General features: G+C 41.0%; 1 protein-coding gene and 1 long non-coding RNA gene across 3 annotated transcripts in view; one reads left to right on the forward strand and one right to left on the reverse strand.

The window, feature by feature from the left end:
- Positions 1-8,839, forward strand: part of LOC110017710 (uncharacterized) — a 33,258-nt gene extending 24,419 nt beyond the window's left edge. The window contains exons 2-3 of the long non-coding RNA XR_013654864.1: positions 8,316-8,397; positions 8,645-8,839. This is a non-coding gene — a long non-coding RNA (uncharacterized LOC110017710). The remainder of the gene's footprint in view (positions 1-8,315; positions 8,398-8,644) is intronic.
- gse1b (Gse1 coiled-coil protein b) overlaps positions 1-25,885 on the reverse strand; it is a 167,833-nt gene that overhangs the window by 86,956 nt on the left and 54,992 nt on the right. The window lies entirely within an intron of this gene.

Genomic DNA, 25,885 nt, shown 5'->3' on the forward strand with positions numbered 1-25,885 from the left:
TACATGCAGAGGGCAACTACAGGCATCCAACACCATGGCCAGAGTCTAGGGGTCAAAGAGGAAAACGGAAAATAATGGGAACAAAGCTCGGAAAGCCTGCTGTCTGAGCATCATGTCTTTCTACGTCTTTATTAGTCCAAGTGTCTGTCAGGCTGATGCGAAATATTTAGGGGGCGTCTTGGCCCGGAGAATGTGTTTTTGTGTTAGCAGACATGCTGTCACAGTGTAACAGGTGGAACATACATCTTTTGTAGAACTGTGGGGAAAAAAAGACAAAAAGAGCAAAGAGGTGAATAGATGCTGCTGCCTGTTTTACAGAGACACAGAATAAAGTAGGAAGTTGGTAGTTGAGAGGGGCGTTTGTAGTACTAAATACCCCAAAATGAGAATAATTATGACTAAATAAAATCACAACAATAATTCGGTTAAAGCCAACAAAAAATCAAAAACATGAAATGGGGCTGTGATTGAAATTTTTTGTGCCAAACCACACAAACACAGCAAAACCTGAATCTTAAGTAATAAAAAAAAACCGTTTCAAGACAATAAGACAAAATTTGTCTTATTTTCTGTCTTGGAAGAAAAATAATAAGAAGAAAGTTTTTCAATGGCAAAAAAATCTTAGTTTGACGAAACATGCCTTAGTGACTACATTTTTTTTTTCAAATAAGAATTCTTGGTAAGACCATTTTTCTCAGTCCATTGGCAGATTTTGTTTGCTTATTTAAATAAAATATGCCAATGGCCAGAGAATATTTTTAATATTTTCTAAGGGCCCTGTTTTTACAGTGTGGAAGTGGAGTTATTTTTCCAATTAAGGCTTATTTGAGTGTTTTTATCTTATAACCCGGAAGGGCAGCTTCATGAGCGAGTGAGAAACTGCCACAGAAAATACAAACGTGTGGTAACAGAGCTTACAGAAGAAAGCCAAAAAAGACTCAACATCCAAAAAAAGAAGAACTCAAAAATACTATCAGAGAAAGATGATGGAGTCAGAATTTGTCTGAAAGCCATCTTTTTCATAACCAGGTATGAATGTTACATACTCACTCACTCTTACCGTGCGTCTGTCTCCTCCACATTCTGACCACCATGTTAAGATGGGAATTCTTTGCAACACTCATGCAGCTCTGTGTGTGTGTGACAGACACAGCATCAATTATGTATGCCGCACATACTCCACCTCTTTACATGGGTCAGTGCCACATGCAGGCTCGGACAGCTCCTGCAGCCATGTGCACACACAGACACACAAAAGCGAAGTAGGAAATGCATGCAAAAGGTTTTGTGGCCTACACACCTACGCCTTTAGGCAAATACTGAAACAAACTCACCAAATCTCCATCAACTCACACCTATCTTGATTACAGATACGGAGCTTCCCTCAAAGACTGCATCTAAGGACGGTGCTAACTTGATTTTCCTTATTTTCATTTTTACATGTAGACAGAATGGACCGTTGGAGTGCGTGATATGAAAATAGACAGGTTAGAACGGCGAGTGAAGTCATGCTTGCAAAGAAAAATAAATTATTGCTAACTGACTCATCCTTACAGACTACAAGGAAATAAAAGACTGGATAAAGAGAGAGAGAAAAAATCCCCAGGACTCATTTTTCTATTACAACGACTCCACCCATCCTCGCTTTTCACGCACGGCTCCTTCTGGTTCCAATAACCAAGTTTATTGCGCTCACCCTCCTCCATTTTATCTTTGTTTGAACATATCTTTCCTCCCTGACCCTATATCCTGTGCTATTCATATTCTGACTAATCTTCGCAAATGCATGTTGTGCTGCTGTTCTCCACATCTCCCTGTGGTCTCTCCTTCTCTCCATTTGACCTAACCTCCCCGTGATTCTGAATGTCCTCTTTCTCCTCTCTGTTCTGCTGATGGCAGAGCCAAGAGAAACACACTGTGTATATGTGTGTGGGGTTTGTAGTGTGTGTGGCTCTGCAGTTCTGACCCTCTAATCAGTGTGAGGAGAAACAGAGAAGGACTTGTGCTGCCCGGCAGGGTCAGAGGGCGTGTGGAGTCAGCCATCACCCTCTTACACTGAGACACACATTTCCTGGGCTTCATGCCCAGTCAGGCATCTGCCTCTGAACAGACAATCTTGTGTACAATAACTCAGCAAGAAATGCACACAAACACACATACACACACACGTGGTAGACAGGAAACCAAGCCACTCTATCTGTGCACTGTTTGACTGCTGCAGACCCCTGTTCTCCTTATCAGCTGTGTCTCATCTATCACAGTCTTACAGACACACTTTCGCTCTCTACACACTCCAACGTACACACAGGAGGCCATGTCAGTTTGTGTTGACAAGGCTCCAGTTTCTCAGTTGAGTGATTTGGTGAACAGGGTAAAGATGCTTTGTAAATAACATCCAGGAAGACCCATCCACTTGTGAAGAAATAATCAGATTTTCAAGTGCAATAAATACACATCCCGACACACAGACCTCTCCACCCCGTCCAGCCAAATCCTTTAAAATATATGTGAATTTTGTTTGATGTTTAAAGACCCACTCCAATGGAAATTGTGTTTTCTTTTTAACATGTTCTGTAGCAATTTTTCTGATGATGTAGGACATATATAAAGAAAAAAAAAAACACTGCACTTTTGCCGCTCTGCAGAAAATGCCCTAAAAAAACGATTTTTTTTTTCTTCTTATTTTGGCAAAACACGACATGATCATAATTGAGGACCACTGGTAACACTTTTAAAAAAGATCAAAAGATGATTGGATTGGGCCTTTAAAGTATTTTGGATATTATAATTTCAATTTCCCAAAAAAATTTGTGTTTTCCAGATTTTTGCAAGGAACTCAAAATCAGTGTGTTACACCAAGGATGTTTTGGCTCCTTATAATGAGCAGACACCAGAAAAATGATGCTAGTTTGGTTGTCTCAGTTTTCCTTATTGTCGTCAACATCCCAATGCTTGCATTTCACCTCACTCATATGCTCTTGCTGGAAATACAGATGATGCCTTTGATCCCTGTTTGATCCTCTTATCTCTACTTTCCTCTGCTCTACACAACTGTTCTCCTCCTCCCCTCATCGACACCCCCCTTCTCTAAAAATCATTCTTTTCTGCTCAGCATGGCGGTCCCACACTGTTCCCTACAGACCAGAAGAAAGGCCAGCTTAACATTGTAGCAGCTTGGCAACCAGACACTAAAAGAGGGGGGTGTAAAAAGGAAAAAAAAGCCTTGTGTTTTCCCTTGAGCCTCCTCTTCCCTCCAACTCTGACCCCTCGTTTTTCTACCCTCTCTCTGTCTCTGTGATTCTCTCCTTTAAGCTGGCTGATGGTGGTGGGGTCGGGGACCCTGGCTGAGAGGGACTCATTACAGCCTCCCTTCATTTCCATTCTGAGTGAGGCCTGTAGAGAGAGTGTGCACCAGGGCACCGATGTGCACTCGCACCGGGAACAGGGGGAACACATTGAGCAAGACACCACTTATGAAGAGTGACGGCCAACAGAAACGGCTCTAATACCCCCACAGAGGAATACGAAGGGGGGGGGGGGGGGGTAGGGAGAGAAGGAGGCTAGTAAGCTAAACACAGAGGAAAGGCAGAAGAGGGAAAGATGCTCAGGCGAGAAGGAGCAAAGACAAAAAGGAGTGGAACAAGGCAGAGAGCAGGGCAGGCTGTGTGGCTGACACAACAAGACAGCTTATTTAATATACATGAGCTGGATCCCAGTGCAATCGAGTGCTACAACGAAAAGCTTATGTAGATGAGAGCCGACCTAATGACTAAATGGAGTGGATATAGAAAAAAAAAGAGAGGAAAAAGAGATTAAAGAAGAAATGGAAGGCGGAGGCGAGGGAACACTGTTTAAGTGTCTGTGATGGAGTGTAAATAGGGGAGTTTCTCTTTGCTGTGTGCAGAAGGACTTTGTTAAACACAGCAAGGCAGAGAAATAAAAAAAAAGAAAAAGCTTTGTCTATCATGCAGCTGCAAAGGTTAACATCACACAATCATGAGCACACTGAGAGTGCAGCTTGAAGGGCCTGGTGCAACCTCATCAGCAAAGGAAATGTTTATAGGCAAATAGTATTCTGGACGTGCACCTACTAAAAAACACAGCATTTCACTTCTACTTGTGTGAGACGTTCAGTCATGCATACTTGGAGAGACAAAGTTCAAAATATTTTAGAAATATTTTGTTTTTGTTTTTTAACCATTTGTGGTATAATTCTACGTTCACATCAGGCTCGGGTTCAAGCGGCCACTTTCAAAGAAACGTCTATGTAAATGCGCTTCTATGCAAAAGGTTATGGCTTGTGGCAGTCTTTATTCACTAATGGATGTATTTCTTTAACTTGTAGGGAAAAATCATGACAGTCTATTGAGTTATAGGATGAGAAAATGTTTGGAAGTTTTTCGTGGAGTTTTCGACAGCTTTGTAATGTAGCTGTACAATAAAAGGAATTCCAGTTTGTTGTCGACTCTTGTGAAATGTCACAGTTTTGGGGTTTTGTTTTGTCCAATGATGTTTTTCTTATTGCTTTAAGTGTCTTTGGTGAAATTGTCATGTGCTGTTTTTTTATGTTACATTGTCACGTTTTGCCGAAATTGTGTCTTTTCTCTCCAGTGATTTTTCTGATTTCCAAAGATGAAAAGCACCAGCCCCTAATCGGAACCTTAACCAGACAAAACAAACGCTGTTGCTCTGTTGATTGCTGATTCAGCACCAATCAACAAACACGAGTTATAGAGCAGAGTTTTTATGTTACTAAGTTTTATTAGAGATGCAGGGATGAAGAGAAGTAGTCTTTGGACGAGGAGGCGGCTAAAAAAACAGGCAACCGAGAGCTTTTTTTAATGATGTGTTTGCAGGAGATGGGTCTGGGCTTTTGGAGGAAGAAAGCGTTTTACCTGGAACAGAGGATTATCAGACAGCTCCCTGTGGCATGCTAGAAGCTGCGAGGGCCTGGGAGGGCTGGGCTTTAAATCAGTTTAGGCAACAGTCACACCTCTTAGTGTCTCTCAGCATCACTGTCTCTTCTTTTCCAGACCAACTCTCACATACTCTTCATCAACCCCCATAATATTGGCTCCCTTTCGCTTCTTTCTTGTGAAAGGTTTCAGGCAAAGTTAGCTTTGCAAACTTAATCAAACAAACCTTATTTCAAATTAAATATTTTTCCCTCTGCAGATCATCCTTCCTTGATTTTGCAAATTTACTTTAAACAGATTATTCAAATTTGCATCTAGAAATATCCCAGTTGTAGCTAAGCAGCAGAATGTAGGTTTTAGGAAAGTGAAATGAGGTTTGATGTGGCTGCAAAATTGCCTTAAAGAAAATAGGGAAAGAAAACTGAATATGAGCAACATATAATTGACTTCTATGAGAAAAGGGAAAACCTAGGCAGGACTGTGATGCTTTATATATTTTCCTAAGTTCTAACAGGAAATGCAAACATCCATCCATTTACACATGTTTCATCCCCCTATCAGGGGGTGGAGCCTATCCCAACTGTAATGATGGATCATATACTGGACAGATTTTAAATCAATTATAGGATCATACAGAAAAAAAGCAAAAAAAAACAATTTATGTTGACATCTGGAAATCTTAAATAACTATCTGATAATTTGAGGTACTAAATAATTGTGTATGTTTTTGCTGTGTAGCAGGAAACCAAAGTAAAAAACAACACAAGACATTTTATAGAAAAAAAGGCTGAATCCAGGCATTGTGGTGTCAGTGAAGGATTTTTCCTAATGACACTTTTCCCGCACAGTATGCCAAGAAACTACACAATAATCGAAAGCTGTAATGATATAAGAAAAGAGAGATGGAAGCCAACACATGAGTGAACACCTCACTCCACAATGGGGTCGTTCCTGGCAGCATAAAATCAGCGTGTGTCTGCAAGCATGCATGCATCACAACTTTTTCTGTTTCTGCGTGATAGTGTTTGCACTTGTCACTTCTTACCATTTAAAGAACGTGGGTTCTTTATTATGTGTGTGTCTCCGTTTGTGCTAGAAAACTCATGCTGCTGATTTGAATTGGCGTATGTCTGTATCTCAGTGGGAGTGGGAGTAAAAGTGTCTGTGCCACACTGAGTTTAATTAGCCTGTGTGGCGCTCGCCGGGCTGCGGTCAGACAGGGCTGCGGAGCAGTGAATGAGAGCAGGTGGCCTCTGCCACTTAGGGGAATCAGAGCCCAGCCTTCGGAGTCCACCACCTCCACCTGCCTGTTCAGCCTTTCCTTGACTTAAAAGCCTGGGCCATAGGATTAACTAATTGCTAAATGTGTTCTCTTCTAGCTGGTTGGTCTTTTCACCCTGCAATGTGAAATATGAAGAGACTTTTAAAGTGGTTTAAACGGGCATTTGCTGCTTTCCTGCCTCAACAGGGATCCTGGTGGAAGAGCGGGTCAAGAGCTGGCAGCAATATTATGGCGAAAAAACAGAAGATGATCGAAGGACTCATGGTGGGCAGTGCCAGGTGGCAGCAGGGGCATGTTTCGGCCACCTGTCCTGGGGAATATGTACACGTCTTGCTCCTCCTGCTCTCCCAGTGTGGGATGACACCAACTCCCTGTCTGCATGGTTGGCTCATTGTCTGTCCATCTCATCGCTTGTTGGCTTGCAAGGCTACCGCTCAGTCACTCTCTTCAGTCATCAGCCTGTCTGTTAGCTTTCAAGCTTGCTAATTCCACCTGTATTTCTCCTCAATATTCGACTCATTCGTTACATTGCCATTATCCTCAGACCTGATTCTCGTGTTATTCTTCCTAGAAATTCTCTAGAACCCCGTGGACACAATCCTGGTGGCTTTGGGTATGCAAAAAGCAACCAGTCATTTCAATTATGGTAAAGACACGTTTCCACACACATTCCCAGAAAGACAAATGTTGCATGGAAAGCGCATTAGAAAACATCACCTCCCATACAAAATTGAGAAAAATTATATTTGGAGTTTCAAGCAGGAAAGTCGAACTTTAAACAAGTCTTCATCATATGAACTGTCTCAACTCGGACAAGTGGTACAATTTTATGTGATCAGATTGTAAAACCTTTTCTAAGATGTTACTGAAGTCTGCATTTCCGGACGCCTAGCTTTTCAACAGGAAGAACCGAGGACAGAAGGTCTGGTAACATAGCCTCCAACCGCAGCTCTAATTTGGTCCAGCAAGTACAGCATGGTGTTCGAAAATGTACAAAGACACAGAGGAGAGGGTTCGGATGCAGAAATGGGCACAAACAACCAGTCAAGTGCATTCATACACACACTGGTGCACACGCGCATGGAGGACAGCAGAAACTCCTCCTGCCAGCCCTGCACCATCTGTCTCTCTGTCTGTGCTTCACAGCCATGCCCAAACAGGGCCCCAGCAGAGCCAGTGTGAAATTAGCTGCCTTTGTGGGGCTTTGTCTGCTAGTGCATGTGTGTTTGGGTCTATCAGAACGCTTGGTTTAAATGTGTATTTTAAAAGCATATTTGCAGGCAGGCTGTCAAGAGGTAACCCACGTTGGTATGCTGGTGCGTGCATACTTGTGTAGGTAAAACGAGTAAATCTGTGATCGAGTCGAGCTATTTCCCCTGACCTATGACCTCTGCACAACCACAGCCTTTATACACTCCTTCTACACTAATATGCAAGCATGGTGTGTATGTGTTTACTTGCTTTTGTCTGAATGGTTAGCCCCTGCAAGCCTATTTGGTCCTGGTTGGCCATATCTTGCTCCCAGGGTGCTCTTTGATATCCACTCAGCACTCTGACCTTTCGTGAACTTTGGCTAGACCTCCTGACCCTAGGCTTTTGGGAGCTCTGTCCTCCTCCTCTCTTCCTGCTAATACGTAATAAATCTTGTCTGCCTTGACACCACCCCACACACACACACCCATACGCAGTTATAAATGATCCAGCCAACACATCATCACCTTGCACCCCTAACATTAATGAGTGTAGAGGTTAAAGGTGGTTGACATTCCTCTCACGCTCCTGTCTGAACACCATGCACCATCCTGACCCCCCTCCCATCCCCCTGCTTGCATCACATACGCCGTAACAAAAGACTTGTGTTCTCCCATGTGCCTTCTGTAAAGTGAAAGCTCCAGACGCACAAGTAATGGCATCAGGTAAACACACAAAAAAAGACAATTTTGATGTTGCAAAAAAATAAGAGACCACTGTAAAACATACTCAAAGTTTCAGGAAAAAAAGTCTGATTTAGTGTGTGGTCCAAGGCATTCATGGGACAGTCTGGGCTACTGCTATCCAGAATGATGAAGAATGCTGCGCCTTGTGACAGATAATCATTCTGTTCTTCTCTACTGCAGAGTCTTGGCTAAGAGACAAACCGTCTGGCAAAAAGACAGTGTTACGATGCAGAGCTCAATCAAACTGTCTTTCTACCCAAAGGTAAACACACACACACACACAGGCACGCACACTCACATACACAAACAAATGAAACAACCTAGAGCTAGCAGAGCCTAACCCAGATTGATAACACTAAACAAATCAGTCTGTCGATTCCCCTGACTGCTTACAGGAACAGCAGCTTTATCAACAGTGACATTTAGATTGTTGCATACTTTACTTAGCTAATTAATTTAGAAGTGGTTTAATTCAAATGCCATTAACATTGTACACTGCTTTATTTCAGTCATTACTCCTTCATAGATGAGCAGTAATGTCAGCAGTCATGACAAAAGCAGGGATCCCTCTGCTCCACTGTGAGAAGAGCCCTCTGCTGGACAGAAGAAGCATGGCACCCTTGGAGCCCTACCGCTGTGTTCGCAGCATTAGAAACTGAAAACGCAGCAAAGCTTTGCTCTACAACATCCTGTCTCCCTCTCACACCACAAAAGAGGAACAACACCAAGGCTATGTTTGTGGTTTCACCTCAGTCTGGTATTAAGTTACAAATGGTGAACGAGACTGGTCCAAAAATGGTAATAGGCCAGGGGAAATCTGCTGTTAATTTTTTTAACTTAGTATTTTCATTTGTTCCTCTGTTGATTGATGTCTCCTCCCCACCTCTGTGACCTGCAGCGATTGTCCCCCTTTAAGGCTTCACAGCCCTCTGACATCAGTGTGTGTGTGTACTTGTGAGTTTGTGAATGTGTGAAATGGAAGGCCAGTCACAGTCGTCTGATCCGGGGCCAAGCTAAAGGGATTAGGTTGGCCTGGACTGAGAGGGGAAGGGGCCCACCATCTCTGTTACTTGAGGATCAAAATGACACTGTTGGTGCCCTAAGAACTGCAACTGACTCCCTATCAGATCCACAGGTGGGAGTATGGGAGGAACAACCATGTAGATAGATTCCACTTTGAGTTGATCAGAAATACAATAAAAAAGTTTTTTTTGTTTGAAGTCCCACTCTTTTAAAGCATTCCCAGTGGTCTTTTATTTAAGATTATGCCGTTTTTAGGCAAAATCCAAAATTCTGTGTCATTCTCTTGCGAGGGACCTGGCAACAGACATCATTGGTAATGAGCATTGGTCGGAAGTGGCAATAATACAACTTACTCTAACAGTAACCCTAACCTTAACTCTAAAAGTGTTTAGAACTGTAAAAAATACTTTTATTGAAGCTTTAAACAGGAATAAATATAACAGTATCACAACAATATTACCAGTTAAAATAAAGTTTTTTTTCGAGTGACATGAAGGGAACGGTTGAGGACTTCCAGTTCTGACTGCTGATGTGTGCAGTCAGGTTTTTTGTTGCATTTTTTTGGACATAGTTTCTGCAGAGTGGCTGGAGGTCATAAAAAATGTCACTGATTTGTAGGCAGGACTGTAAGCCTGCCTTTATTTCTCATGGTTTCTTTGTAAACAGTCTCTCCCGGTAGCTTACAGCGCCTCACAACCGCAACGTAACATTACCGGTGCAGCAAAAATGGCAAACAATTTTGGAGCTATCCAGCCGGACAGCTTTGAACCAGATGTCAGCTCAGACGAGTCCATTTGTCTGCAAGTGGCTGCATCAGAATGGAAACTTGTCGCACGCCAACTGTAGCAGTTGTAGCTGTAAGTAGCCGCTGTAAGCTTTTCCAAATGGTATTTTTTCGTCTGCTCCTGATTCACAATAATTTGAAAAAAGAAATACTCAGAAATATAGTTTTAATCTTATTTTTCTTGATAAATGTCCTTCGTCATGAGAAAAATAGCATCGGAATATGTTAAAAACAACAAAACAGGATTTTCATTGAGGTGGGTCTTATCTTTTTCTTTTTCTGTGCCCGGTCTCCTTAAAATAATCTAAGTCTCTTTTCACCTCAGGAACTTCCAGTGTCTGAGAGTGAAAGAGTTCACTGAAGAAAGTTGTTTAACAGAGGTGAATTTGAGTTATTGTCTCTGGTTTTGTTTTCAGCTACAGAAGAGTTAAGACATCCAGAACTCACAGTGGACGAAGCTGATGTTCTTGACAAGCTGAAACCAAATCAGACCACTTCATACCAGTTTACATGTGGCTCTAATGACAGCTGCCTAAATCACATTGGGTTAATGAATTTAGGGAGTCTCTAATCAAATCTGTGTGATCTGGCAACAAGACTGACATCCGGGCGTATGCGTCAGTGTGTGCTCAGATAAAATGAGTAAAGAAACTCACATGGAAGCACAACTAGATTCAGATGGCACGATTCGGAGGAAAAGGAAGGTACAAGTAAGGTGAGAACAAAAAACCTCATAGTTTTTATAGGAGTTCAACATAAAAAGAGATAAAGAGAAATTAATGGGTCTTGAATGCAAACATTTGGATAGCATCTGGTAGTTAAGTGAGTACGGTTCCACAGTGACCCTATTTAGCACTCTCCATGTCTTACATATTAATGCAATACTCATTACCACCCAGTTTGCATAATCGTGCACACGTGCTCTTCTGACGTTTTCTTAGGTTTAAGCTACTGGTAAATATGGGAGAGCTGTTTGGGACCAGAGAAGACTGACTGATGTGATTAGGCACACATACACAATGAACCATTAACCAGCACTTTAGCTTTTTTAAAAAAAAAAAAATACAACATCAAAAGCAGAAACACACAGAGTCACAGAAATACAATTCAGCCCTCCACTGACTGCTGTGATTAATAAAGGTCAATTAGCAATTATGATTTCCATATTTAATCAGTCCCCCATGGTGTTGCTCTGCAGCCTGAGCTTTGAGAACTGCCTCTGCGTTTCTGTATTTCTGACAGGCATTTTCCTCTTATGCTTTATGTCATGCTCTTTTGCTACTTCAGTCGTTAACATCTCAGCATGCCCCTCCACTGCTGCCCCATCTTTTGCCCGTTTCTTTCGCTCAGGCTCTTGTACGCCATTCTCACTCTTCTCCCTCCATCCAACCTCCCTTCGCCTTACTCTCTGTTCCCTCTTTTGCTCTTTTTGATGAATGCATCCCCTCATTAGTCTTGATGTTTTTTCCTCTTGCTGTGTTCTTCTACAGGCCTTCAAATCTCTTTCTAATTGCAATTAATCACTGAGAGAAACAGATGCTGAGAACAAAGGCAGCCCATGGGAGCGTGATTTAGTACATGTGCCTACTTGGGTGCGTATCAGTGTGCACATGTGTCTGTCAACAAATATGTACAAGAGGTGGAGGGCTGATGAAGCTGTAAGTCAGTGTGCCACCCAACTTTAGATTAATTATGACACAAAACATAAAGGTTTGCCTGTAGGACAGTGCAAGGTGCCAGATTACAATCTATTATAAAGAAGTAAAACAAGCAGTGTTTTTGTTTTTCATTTTTATTTTTTTCTTCCTAGACTAACTGATATATACTTAAGTCAGCCATTCCTTAAACCAGCCCTTTACATCAAAGCAGAAGTCTGTGTTGTCTGACAAAAACATTATTAATTTTCCTTCTAAAGTCAGAGAGAAATTGCATCATTATTGTACAGTGCAGCGTGTTTACCAGCAGTGAAAATCACACCATCGCCACGCTCCACATGAGAATTCTATAAGAAGCATAATGATGTGCAATAGGCTGATCTTGTTTTACAAAGAGTCTTTATTTCCCTTATGATCAGCTTTTGTCACAAATGACCAGAACTCCTCCAATGGTACTGTTGGGGGCTTACTATAGAAATTTTACATTAAATCTGCGTGTTCTCATCACTTATTGTAACAAAAATGATTCCATTAGGAGGGCTAAGATTTATTTAGGGATTTTTTTAAGGGGAATCCTTAGTCAGACTTGTTTTTTTCATGTTTATGTCACTATATGCATTCATTACAGTCATCCTCCCATTGACTTCCACTTCTAAAAAAGCACACCTTTAGGAATTGCTAAGGTATCCCACCTCCCCATCAGCAAATCTGAAATACAAAAATCCCTGCAAAGAAGTCAAAGATACAGCAGACATATTATGGAGAACATATATTAAAGTTGGGAGATCTGCTTTGGATTTCATCTCCATCTTTGAAAGATAAAACACAGCTTATTCACCAGAAAAAGCCTTAAAGACCCACTCCAATGACAATCATGTTTTTGGTGTTTTTGACATGTTCTTGTGGCATTTTTCATGATGGAGGACATATATAAAGAAAATTAAGCTTTAAATTGTGTTTCTGAGCATTTCTTTATTCAAATTGTTGTAAATTAGGAGCAAACGTAAAAAAGCCGTTGGAAAAAGCTGGTAGTGTGATGTAGGTTGTACAATCGACAAACCACATGCTACAAGTTCCACTCCATTCCAGTGAATTTACTTCTAGACAAATAGATTCATTTATGTCTTTGTATTCCTCGTCTGAGGTGGCCTCTGGCTCAAAACTGCACAACTGCATAACTCCAATATTGCTCACCACTTTTATTGCAATGTTAGGTTGGGATTGTAAGGGGATGTAAGCTAGCAAAAGAGAGTGTAAACAGAAGGAGATGGGAAATAGGGGCAGGCTTACTCTGCTTCAACAGTGCCGCCCACAACTCAGAGATTTATTATGAACTCCTGCCGTTCTGCAGAACCTATGTGACTATGTGAAAACGACACAGGTTTTTTAAATTTGGGCTAGAAACAGCATAATTATAATTAAAATAACACTGGGAACACTTTTAGAACAGCTCAAAAGATGATCGGAGTGGAACTTTAAGCCTAACAGTCCCACTGTAGTGCAGTGTGATTAACGTGTCTACATTTTATCTTATAACTTTATAAAGTGATGTACCGTGTCAAAAAACTAAAACAAACTTAGTAAAAGATAATTAGATGCTCCTGTTTCCCCCAATAGGCTGCTATGGATAGAACATAAATGGTAAATGGTGTATACTTACATAGCACTTTACTACCTTCCAAATCACTTTACACTCATAGTCCCATTCTCCTATACACACACTGGTACCAACCTAGAATCATCAGGAGCAATGTGGGGTTCAGTGTCTTGCCCAAGGAGACTTTATCACATGGACAGGCAGGGCAGGAACTGAACCTTCGATCAGGGGTCAACTACTCACTGCATCACGGCCACCCAGAGGTGCAGTAGGTGGAGCATATACAAGATCTATTGGGAATAATGTAAAGGTCCAACCAGCTGGTGCATTTAAGAGTAGAAGCAATTACCTAATCTGTTCTCAGATAGTTTTCCTGGTGATGATAAAAATAATTCTGAATTTTAACAAAGATGTCTAAGGATAAAGAAAAATTTCACATTACCGGGTGGAATTTTTGGGTCTTTATTTTTTGGATGGGGCTTGTTCTGTCACCTCAAGAAAGATTAATTTGCCTCGGGGTGAGCATCCAAGAGGCAAAGTGCCCCCAGCAACAGTTCGTGAGGAAAACGTAATTGTGGTAGTTCGTGTAAGAATTGTTTGTTGATTTCTGTCCCTCTTCACTCCACATCTTCCCCTCAACATGTACTCCGCTTTTAGTCATCACTTTATCTCTGCTTGCTGTTCTGCGTTGGGAATCCACACAACATTTCAGAAAACACAAGAGCTTGTACGAATAAACAAAAGCAATGTTTATAGCCGTTCAGCTGAATCAGAGGAACCAGAGGTTTAGTGTGCGTTCAGAATATATGGGTCTGTATATATTTTTGTCTGTGTGTGTGTGCTTGTGTGTGTGTGTGTGTGTGTGTGTGTGTGTGTGTGTGTGTGTGTGTGTGTGTGTGTGTGTGTGTGTGCAAGGTGGTATTATCCATCACAGCTATCAACATCACTTATCACCCACAAGGAGGCAGAGAAAAAAGGCTCCAGGAAAACAGAGGCACTCGAAACAAAATGGAGAAGAAATGAAAAGAAACAACTAGTCATCTATTTCTCTGGGCACACACAAGCTGTGATCCAAGCACACACACAGACACACACACAGACACACATGCCTAAGAAGCATATACTCAAACAACACTACTCAAAACAGGAATAAGCACTGAAAAAAACCATCAAATAATCAGTGGGAGGCGGTGCAGGCTCTGCTGTGTTTTAACACAAGCCTATTATGTTCCAAATCCACTCCAGGATGTAGTAAAGTGTCCAACACAATAGACTTTAGCTCCACAGCAGATAACAGACTACTGCTTCTTTTCTGCAACAGCTAGGAGAGGATCATTCTAAGTAGCTTTGAGCCTCTGCCTATAGTCTATCAAAGGCAGAATAATGAAATCAAGCTCATCTGATATGTTTCCACAGATTAACCCAATGCTGTAACCCCATATCCCTGGACGAGCACCGTCAGCTCCTATGTGCAAGATGGTTAGGACAGTAGAAAAAAAAGAGGAAGTCAAAGAATGTCGCAAATAAAGAAAAAAACTAAGGGGAGTAGAAAAGAATGTAGCACCTCGTAAAACAGAGAAAATTGGAAGCAGGTGTTGTGTTAATGCTCTCAGAGGTGTGGGCCTGCTACTATGTAACCCTTTACTCTCGAGCTTCTTATTTTCTCTCAGAGGGTCACAAATATTAACCTGATTTTGCAACAATGGGGCTTATTTTGCCCAAAGGGATTATCAGAAAGAATAATACAAAGTGTCATGACAAATATTCCAATGTGCTGGTTTATCTGGAATAATCTTTGCGTAAATGTAAGCTAAGTGTCTCTGTGACAGCGACAGCACAGAATACCCCTCCGCCAGTGTTCTGCAGCATCGACTGCCACTGTTTTTATAGCCCAAAGCCTCCTGAGCAGTTCATTTCTGGTAAAAGCACTGAGGAAGGAGATCTTTATTGAATGCCTGGGAAAGGTCTGTTAATTTGTTATTTCTCTGAAAATTCTACAAAAAAAGACAAAGCGATCTTCCCCCAGAACAACACTGACCCCCTACTTCTCCCCCACACATCGTCTCTTGACAATTCCTTTCCCATGGGTTCCACTGAGATTGTCTTCATTTTTTTCTATCTCGTCCTGTGAGTGTATTGCTTGGTATGCTACAATTGGGGCGCTTAACCCACTATGCTAGGTAACACTCTCCAGAATGCTCGCTCCCTTCCTGGGATAAATTATTAACTTCCTTCACATCCTACCATTTATCATTGAGCCCCATCGTGCAGAACGGGAGAACCATTGCTCATATCCATGGCAACAAGGGCCCATTTGTGCAGCAGTTGGATGCTGCTGCTGATGAGGGTAGATATGAGGAAGACGAGCAAGCACAAATAATACCTTTCATTATGCTGTCTTTTGTTAGCATCTGAACCGACTTTGTGCTCTTCATTTTTCTTACTTCTACGCAGTTGTTTTTCTTTTGTGCAATTTTTTTGTTTTGAGCTGGCCCTTGCCTCCTTCCCTCTCCAGGTTCCTTGTGCCTCATTCACACCACCAGACCTCTTCTGAAGTCCGAGATGGCAGAGGTTTGGGTAATGAGATCAGAGCTATTCTTTTGTTTCCATGGAGATGAATCATACAGGCAGGGGTGACAGTATGAGCCTTAGCACTACAGAGTAACCTAATCAGAACATGTGAACCCCAGCCAGAGGTAGCAACATAAGCTAATAGGAGTGATAGGAGCGTGCAGTGACCTGCATCCCTGCACACAGCAGGGAAAACAGATAGGGGTGAGGAGCAGGTCTGGTTAAACACACCAGGTCACACATCCCAAGAAGCCCTTGAGTCTGTGAACATAGGTGAATGTGTGTATGTCTAGGCTGGGAGGAGAGGGTCCTCACAGGTGTCCTAATTCACCAGCAATCGGGGCTCATAAATAATTAAACATGAAATGCAAATGTGCTCCTTTGATCATTTACATTCATGTCTAACACCATTAATTAATCAAACAAACCTTTTCTTTATCCCCAGTGGAATAGAGAAAAAACACCAGCAGTTAGAGGACAGAGGCATACACACACACACATATATATTTCTGCACACACACAAACACCAACACATAGGTGTGTTCACTAATCGCACAATTTACAGGGACCCAACAGAGATCTGAGCATGCTAGTGGTGAAGGTGAATTTTTATTTGAGAGCCAGTGCCTACAGTATGCCATTTCCCATCCCAGTTAATTTAGCTCTGCTAACCTAACTAATTAACGTTAAAGTCCCATTAGTTGTCGAACACCTAGGTGTGTGAAATTTGTTCCCTGAATTTGATCCATCCCCTGGGGGAGCGGTGAACTGCAGACACGCTCCGGAACCATTTGGTGGTTTAACCCCCCAATGCTGAGTGTCAAGCAGGGAGGCATTGGGTCCCATTGGTTTGACTCGAGTATGACTTTGAACTCATGACTTTTCAGTCTCAGGTCAGACACTCGTCCACAAAGCCACTGAGCTTGGAAATCGTGGATTGTCCTCACTTGGACTGGGCGCTTGTGGTTTGAATCCAAAGACAAACCCCAAAATGGGTTCTTAATGGCTCCCAGTTTGACATTTATCAACAAGGGTTGGTTTGGAGGATGGAGTTAAACCAAAAGTGTGGTTAACCATGGCACATTACTCCCTCAGGGGATGGGTCAAAAGCGGGTGTGTAAAAACTGGTGCCTCAGGTGTGTGACAACAAATTGGACTTTAACAGACTTTGTTAAAAGCTAAATAAAGCCCTTTGCTTCACAATGAACAGATGTAAACTTCAGGTCAGCCTGGTAATTGTGCAGCCTGAAGTTCTTGTTGAGCTGTAAAATATACATGCACACAACACAACTTTGTCACCAGTAAACCTTTACGTTCAAACAAACTCATTCTAACACATTAACAGATTTTTTCCAAGTGACAGAGCAAGAAAAATGTGTGTCTGCTGGAACAAACACACATCCACACAAATCAGTGTTGATCACAGTTTTATAAGTGTTTTGATGTGCTCACTCTGAGAGGGGAGCCTTATAAACACCTGCTCTTCAGCTGACCTCTGTTTATGGCATCCACAAAGAGAAAGCTCATAAAGAAAGACATATCGCCTCCCTAATCCTCTCTATCGCTCTACACGTCTTCCAGTTTCCTCCTGTATTTTACTAGACCTGAAACTTGTGCAACTCCCTTTGTGCTCTAATTTATGTTTGGATGCAGTACACATTGTGTAGAGGGCTCGTCTGACACTAACAAAACTCTAAAATACAACCAACCAAGTATCCATAACTCCCCGCTGTCAACCCCACCTCCTGTCATGAGTTTTTTTTCCTATGACACAGAGAGCATGACTTATGGGAGATATTTCAAATGTAAAGGCCAAGAGAGAGGGATGTTCTCTTTGAGTTTCTTTTAGGGAACCTCATAAAGTTAAATGACAGTTAAAGCGACATTAGTCAAAGGGGAAGAAGCAAGGAGAGGAAGAAAAAGGAAAAGTGACTGTTGGTTGTTAACGTTACAGCAGGAGGGCAATAAATAACTTAGATAAGATCTTTGTTTTTAATGATGTCTTTGCCTGGTATTTTTGAGTGTTGTTTCTAAGGTTAGAGATGATATAGCCGTTAAAGACCCACTCCAATGAAAATCATGTTTTATAACATGTTCTTGTAGCATTTTTCTCATGATGGAGTATGTATATAAAGAAAATGAATATTAAAAATGTGTTTCTGAGTATTTCTTTGTTCAAATCAAGAGAAGATGTTGGAAAAAGCTTGTACCAGTAGTTATTTCATAAAATCTACAATCAGCAGGCCACAAGCTCCCTGCCCTGCTTCATTCTGAAGCATCCACTTATTGACATATAGATCCATCTACGTCTTTGTTTTTTTTCCGTCTGAGGTGGCCTCTGCCTCAAAGCTGTACAGCTGGGTAGCTCCAATATTGCTCACCGTTTGTTGGACCAGTAATTTTAGGTTGGAATTGTGAGGGGCAGCAAGATAGCGGGATGATGGGAAATGAAAGAGTTCACTCTGCACCAATGGTCCTGCCCACAAGTCAGAGGTGAATTTCTGATAAACTACTGCCGGTTTGCAGAAACTGTTCTAGAAAAGCAACAGTTTTATCAATTTTTGCCAAAAATGGCATAACCATAATTTTGATTTGATTTGTTTTGAAATGGTTTATTTCAAGCAATCAAATAGGAATAATACACAAAAACAATACAATCATCAGTTATACATTTGTACAATAACTAATCAAACTTTGGATAATTAGTCATATTAATAAATATTGCTTGAAAGGGAGTGGAAGGAAGCGAATTTATATAATCCCACCCCTGTTCTACCGTAACCATTTTATAACATGATTTATCAATATCCGGTTCCAAACTTTTATCAGACAGAATTAAGAATCTTGAAATATCAATAAAGCACATGACAAAGATGACTTACTTAAATTATTTTGTAAAAAATAACTTTTTCAAAAGATGATCGGAGTGGAACTTAACGTGGCCGTTCTTATGTGTGTGTATGTGAGGAGCGTGGTTGAGTATGTGCTCTCTCAACTGATATCAGTTAAGGATTTATACTAACAACAGTGTCTGAAGTGTTTAAAGCTGTGCTTTAAGTAGCTGTCTTGCTTCAGTGACATTGGCAAACTGTCCATAAACCTGTCACCTTGGACACTTTGAGTCCCACAGAACTGGAGCGGCCTGCCAGCTATTAAACTATCAATTTACGCTGTGCGTATAAATGTGTTCATTGGAGTTGGAGCGCTGGGCTTTTTGCATTTGCGTGTTTATAGCGTTTGAAAGAGCATGGCACCAGCCAGGATATTGTGAGCACCTCCAAATATTCATGATGCAGATAAAACACGGACAGGTTGACACCACTTCAGAGTTCTTCCGGCATTGTAAACATATAAATGCAGTGTTTTGTGGGTGAGACACACACACGCAGTAGTTGACATGTGGAAAAAAAAAAGAGAGGCAGTACAAAATAAAGTCAAGGAGACAGAGCTAAACTCAGCAAAGGATCAATAGATCTCTGAGTGTTTGTGCCCCCTCTGCTTCCTTCCCACTCTTTCTTTGCCCTTTGGACATCTCTCCATCTATTTTATTCTAAACAAAACACACATGCAGCAACTATAGCATATTTGTTAGCATATTTAAACTCTCAAAAAAACCTGTCTAATGTAAAGCACCTGTGCTTGAATAAGACCCAGGGGCTGTGTTCGTACAACTGCAGGGGATCGGTTTGGTGACTTCAGCTCAGTGGAGCTTTACGACAGTATGACAGGCAGATGAAACAAAAGGAAGACAGTAAGAGAACAAGAGGCAGAGGAAAGGCAGAGAAAACACGCAAAAGACAAAATGCTTTCTTCCCTGGTTGGGAGCATCTCATTTTTTCTCATTAGTCGAGCTCATCAGAGCTTAGAGGATAAAAGGAGGACTCATAGCTGGTGTTTTTTTTTTGCACTCTTTCCCTTCTCTCTCTTGTTTCCCTCCCACCATGCACATGCCACCTAATTATTTACACCCTACCATTGCATTGCTACAACAACCACTGCCAGCTAATTAACAGCACGCCTCAACCATGACCCCTACTTCAAGGGATCTGGATGTGTTTGTGGGTGAGATGAAGAGATGGAAGAGGATAGTGCAATTAGTGGCTGTGTGAGAGGAGGTGGGGCAGAATTTAAGAAAGAAGAAAACAAATGCATGAAATGCAGAGAATAAAATCTACTGACAGAGGCAGCGTTGAGGAGGAATGCAGAGATGGGGAGATAAATATGTGACATCTAGACACTGACAAAACATGATCCTACTTCTTTTTTTTTACAGAAACATAATTGACCTTTTCAATTTAGTTGAACCATAGATGGCCAGCATCTTTAACTTGTACTGCACAAAAAATAATGAAGAAGACGTAGCCTTCATGAAAAAAATGGCACACCGTGGACCATGTTCACACGCTTGTGGTAGAACAGGGCGCAAAAATAACAGGAAGGAAGTGTTGTATACTGCATTGGGTATTGCATATCCTTTTTAATGGGGACTACAAAAACAGATCAGGCCTGTCATTTTTTTCTGGATTTGAAATGAAGTGCTGCTCAGACGATGACAGAGTTTTGCATTGAGTTTGACTGAACCACTGCCTGCACTCTGCTCCCTTGATTGGCTAAAGTCAACTCTGGATACACAGTCACAGACAGATGGATCTGTTAGCCAACCGTCGAGTCTTCCTTTTTGTTTTTTCAAACCATCTGCACTTATTTGAACCGTTTGTATCACCTTACCAGTAGGTTAAGTGCCATAAATTCTCTAAAGTAAATGAAACAGGAACTTCATTTTTTCCTTGTAGGAGGGCTTTTTAACAATTTTTTTCCATTAAACATGCAAATAGAAACAAAGCTTTTCAGAGTTTACATATTGCCATATATAAATTAATAGTGGGTTCATTTAAATAAACTGAACAAAAATATAAACAGAACACTTGTTTTTTTCTCCCGTTTGTCATGAGATGAACCCAAAGATCTGAAACATTTTTTACATATATGAAACAACAATTTCACTAAAATATTGTTCACAAGTCTGTCTAAATCTGTAATAGTGAGCACATCTAGCATGCAGATGAGTTTCCTGAGATGGTTTCTAACAGTATGTCCAGAGCCTGCCAGATCAACTCAATGCGAAGGAGATATGTTGCACTGCATGGGGCAAATGATGGTCACACCAGATACTGACTGGCTTTACCCAGACCCCCCCAATAAAGCAAAACAACATGTTTGAGGCTATTTCCAAATTCCCACCCTAATCCCTACTTACTAAAAAACCTATATATAGTGCGGGAGTATACAGCACCCTGGATTTTAAAATGGATTTTAAAATGCTCAGTGCTTTTTTTTTTAAGCAAATATGACAATATGACACCGATCTCACAAAGTAAAAACCTAATCAACAACTATTTATGAATCCACTGTGTTCTGATGATGTCAACGGTAATAGTTTATTAAAAAAATACATTTAAATACTTTTTTTCGCCAAAAAATTGTTCAAACGCGATGCATTATGGTCTATATTCATCAGTCCTGATCTTTAACGGCTACCCAACCTGTCATTTCCTCGATGTGGCCAAGATTGTGGTAGTTAGGTTAAGTAAAGTAATTGGATTTATATTTATTCCCGTAACTTGTATATGTATATTGTTTTTACGTTTGTTGTTTCAAGACAACATCTTGTAATTCATTATCAATAAATTAAAATAAAAAATGTTTTTAAAATAATAGCTGACCGTAGAGGTGGAGGAGTTTAAATATCTTGGGGTCTTGTTCACGAGACCGGAGCATCAGATTGACAGGCGGATCGGAGCAGCATTCGTAGTTATGCGGTTGCTGTACCGGTCCGTTGTGGTGAAGAGAGATCTGAGCCAGAAAGCAAAGCTCTCAATTTACCGGTCGATCTTCATTCCAGTACTCACCTATGGTCATGAGCTATGGGTCATGACCGAAAGAACGAGAAGCGAGGGGCCCAGGGAAGACACGGGACACGCTGGAGAGACTATGTCTCTCGGCTGGCCTGGGAACGCCTCGGGGTCCCCCCAGAGGAGCTGGAGGAAGTGGCCGGGGCGAGGGAAGTCTGGGCACCTTTCCTTAGACCGGTGCCCATGCGACCCCGATAGGCGGAGTAAGATGGATGGATGGATAGCTGCCAGTAGCATTTCCAGACAGCTCTGCCTCCCAGTCTTTCAAACACCGGATAACTCCATGATGACAAGAATTTAGGTTTTCCTCAATAACAAAGAGTTTTCCACGACTGGATTACAGCTCAGAAAAGTAAAAGACCATTGCTTAAATGCAACACTGTATAATCGTAAATTGTTGCCATCACAGACAATCAACATTTCATTGATACGTGATAGAATGAAAGCCACACTGGAGTTGTTCTCTGTGTTTGAGTGTTTTTGATTTTTAGATGTTGGCAACAGGACAAGAGGTTTCACTCTGAGGGGATTTCAGGGGCTGCTGCCGGCGCTTTGCCATTAATAACGTGTCTGTGTTAACGGAGTTCATAACGTGTCTGTAATAGGTGCTGTATCCTCTTACCTAAGGGAGTAAACTGTCATCAAACAAAACAGGAGGAGAAGAAAACATTTGAAGTCCTTTGCAGGATTACGGTCCTGAGCCTTAATATTTCCTTAGATTTTTTTTCAACATGAAAGTAAACTTTTTCATTATAATAAACATTTTCATCGTTATAAACATTTTAAGCGGTTATTGTTGTCATTAACATCTGAAGACATACCCTGATCGTACATCGCTATAGCGATAATGTCGTAACATTTGCGTATGGGCAGACTTATCGTATAGCCGTAACACATCAGAGAGGGAAGACGACTGAACTGAATCATACGACATGCCATCCAGTTGGTACATTAAGTGCAATAAACAATTAACTCCACATGTGCAATAATTCTTCTGAAAGATTGGGACGCTACAATATTCATATTCATATTTATTTATTTATATTTTATACTTTGTACTCATGTTGTCTAATTTTATTCTATTTTATTTCTTCTTAAATTTGGCCCTTTACTATATTCACCCTGACCTGAGAGATGCCAAAGAAATAAAGTAAAGTTAAGTAAAGTTCACTCTGTTTTTTTCTTCTTGGATTCTTATTGGATTAACATGAATACATTTCTGTGAGAAATATAAGAAAAATGAAAAAATGAAAAATGTGGCTACAAAATCCCCCCAGTATTCTATCAAACCCATTTTTTTGTAATACAGGAGTTCTGAGCTGCCGTTTCTTTCTTTGCAGCAGAGAGTTAGGGACAGCCGGGGATGGCGGGAGACCTGAAGAGATGACTTAACAACGTGAATCTGAGGGTTCTGGTCTAACTAGTTGCCATCCGCTAATTGAATGAGCTTAAATAGGGTTCATATTTTAGAAAAGGCTGATGCTATTTGCACATATTTACGTGCCACCAGCTCAAAAAGCAATGGAAATTCATACTGGCCACAAGTAATACGTATACGTTTAAAGTTGAACTTAAAGTTAAAGACTGATTAGTCGTCACGCTCATAGGTGTGTGAAATGTGTTCTGCACATTTGATTCATCCCCTGGAGGAGCGATGAGCTGCAGAAACAGCTACACCTAGAAACCACTTGGAGGTTTGACCCTAACCGTAATCCAAACCTTAACCCTTCCACTTTTCCATGTGGCCAAGAAAAAAGTTCAGCACTGGCCGCACATATTTCGAAAGTTATACAAAACTGAAAATTAAGGAGTCAGTTTTAACTTTAGCCAGATGTCCGTGCAGCGCATCAATTCAATACAGCAGATCATGCAGGGACAGGAAGTTCAGTATAAATTTCAAAATACAACACCAGGGAGATCTGACACTAAATGTATCAATTTAATGTAATATTCTCTGATTAGAAATGCCTTCTTTTAACTCAGTTTCATTCAGTTTCACAATGTTCTGTATTAACCTCCAAACAAAATCCTGTGTTTGGAGGATAAGATGCAAAAGAGAATTTATCTGGATATGAATCTCCATTTAGAACAAGAGTCACATTGGAGACAAGTGTCAGGAACTGAAGGTGTAGGAGCCAAAATGCAGGAAACTGGAGTTGTAGGCAGAAAAACGTAAAGGTTTAATAAATAAACTTAAACAGTACAAAACCGTGAAGTAACAAAAAAAACGACAAATCAGTTGACCTGACAAGGTAGAACAGAAACCAGAAAAGAAGACAACTGTGGATAATAAACATGAACGGAGTGACTGATTGAGGACAGATGACCAAAAACGCCACTGAAAAAACAAACTACCAGTAAACTAAAGTACCCTCACATCAACAGTATGATATTATTACATATTATTAATGATTCCAGAATTTTGGAGATAAAGGTTGTGGGATATCTGTTTTTAAAATATTACCATCTGTATTAAACTTGACTCCTGTTGATTATATCTGCAGCACAATGTGCCAATATAAAAAGCCTCCAGTGTTTTATTACTTTTATGTCTTTCAAGTCTATAATAAAGTGAATGAACTCATGCTGACAATAATTTGTTTACATTGAAAAATGACAACTGTATCACCATCATCTACAGTAGCTGAGTATTTATCTAATAGTAGTCCATTTTAAAATTTTTACTTAATTTCTTTATTGTTTAAAGGGGAAGAAAGGGTTTTTGCTGCCCTATTTTTGAGCCCTTCCCCCTTTAAAATCCTGTGCACGTCACTGTGTTTAACCCTTTTTGGGGGGATAGTTAATCTTGTTTTATTTCTGAAATCAAAAAGCAATGATCTAATGAATGTCATCTGAAAAGCATACACTAAAAATGCAGATATGGAAACAAGACAGAGGCGAAGAAAGAGTGAGAGTGAAATAGAAGGTTTTGAGGCCAACGGTGAAGGAGAGAGGCCATGTTCTCTGTCGGTGGTTAACATGGCCAGGGCTAAATTATTCACCGCACTCTGTCACCTTATGCAAGTCAGGGCTAACATAGACTAAAGAGAGTGGTGTGAATGTGTATGTGTGAAAGAAAGAAAGAAGGTGTGTGCCAATGTTGCTTCAGAGGAGTTTGAGAGGATTCCTATATCAGGAGTGGGCTCAATGTTGCCATCCTGTGGCTAGAATCAGACAGGCACTGAGAGGGCATTTCTACTGGAAACTTGAAGACCAGCATGTGGACTATCAGACATGCTCAGTTAAGTTTGGGGGCTGATGTAGTTCAGGTTGCTTAAATTACCTCTGGGCAAGACTCTGAACCCCCCATGGTCACATCAGGCTCATTGATGGGCAAGAATAGGAAAAAACGAACAAACAAAAAATTGTATGATCTACAACAAATTTTCTTTATGAATGAAAACTACTGTTTTAAAGCATGGAAGAAATGTGACCTCACAAAAGGACCTAAAAAAACATTAGTGTAGTAATTTACAAATCGTTATGCACACTTAGGTCAAAATGAAAATGGCTTTTTGTTGCTCTTGACAGTTTAAAGCACATATTTGCAAAAATAACACAAAAAGCAAAAAATACAAAACCTAAAAGAAAGAACTGTTTTGTGTAGAGGAAGCTGATTTCCATGTAACCTGCTTGTTTACTATGGAAGAGGAGAGGAGAGGTTAGGAGGAGCAGCTGGGCAAACAATGCAACCTCACCTGGAGTCATTTACATGGATTACGTGTGTGTCTGTGCTGGTGTGTGAGTGTGCGGTTGTTATGTGGAGAGGGGTGTCTCCTGTTGCTGCTCTTTTTCATCTTGCTCCGGAAAGTGCTGTTGGCAGGGAAACCAGTAAGCGACAGGGATATGGGAGACAAGTCAAGGAGCGCGGCATAGGTTAAGAACCAGACAAAATGGAAAGAAAAGGGTAGACCTAAAAAAAAACTAAAAAAAACATCCCAATGAAAGCTTAGGACCTTAGAGGAGAGTGTTGGAGAACGAGATGGAGGAGAGAGTCAAAGAGATAAGGCAAAGAGCGTGTGACAGTGCGACCTGTACCTCCCTTCTGACAAGCTTTATTACAGTCCCACCTGCAGAGAGACAGCGGAAAGCACTTAGTCTGAGCCTAGTCGCCTGACAGGGGAGGGTAGCTTGAAGGGAGGAAAGGACATGGAGAAAAATGAAAGAAGAGGAAAAGATTCAAGCAATGGTGAAACGTGGAAACAGGC

This window comes from Oryzias latipes, chromosome 3 (assembly GCF_053564925.1).
Source record: "Oryzias latipes strain Hd-rR chromosome 3, Olatipes_Hd-rR_3.1".
NCBI lineage: Eukaryota > Metazoa > Chordata > Actinopteri > Beloniformes > Adrianichthyidae > Oryzias > Oryzias latipes.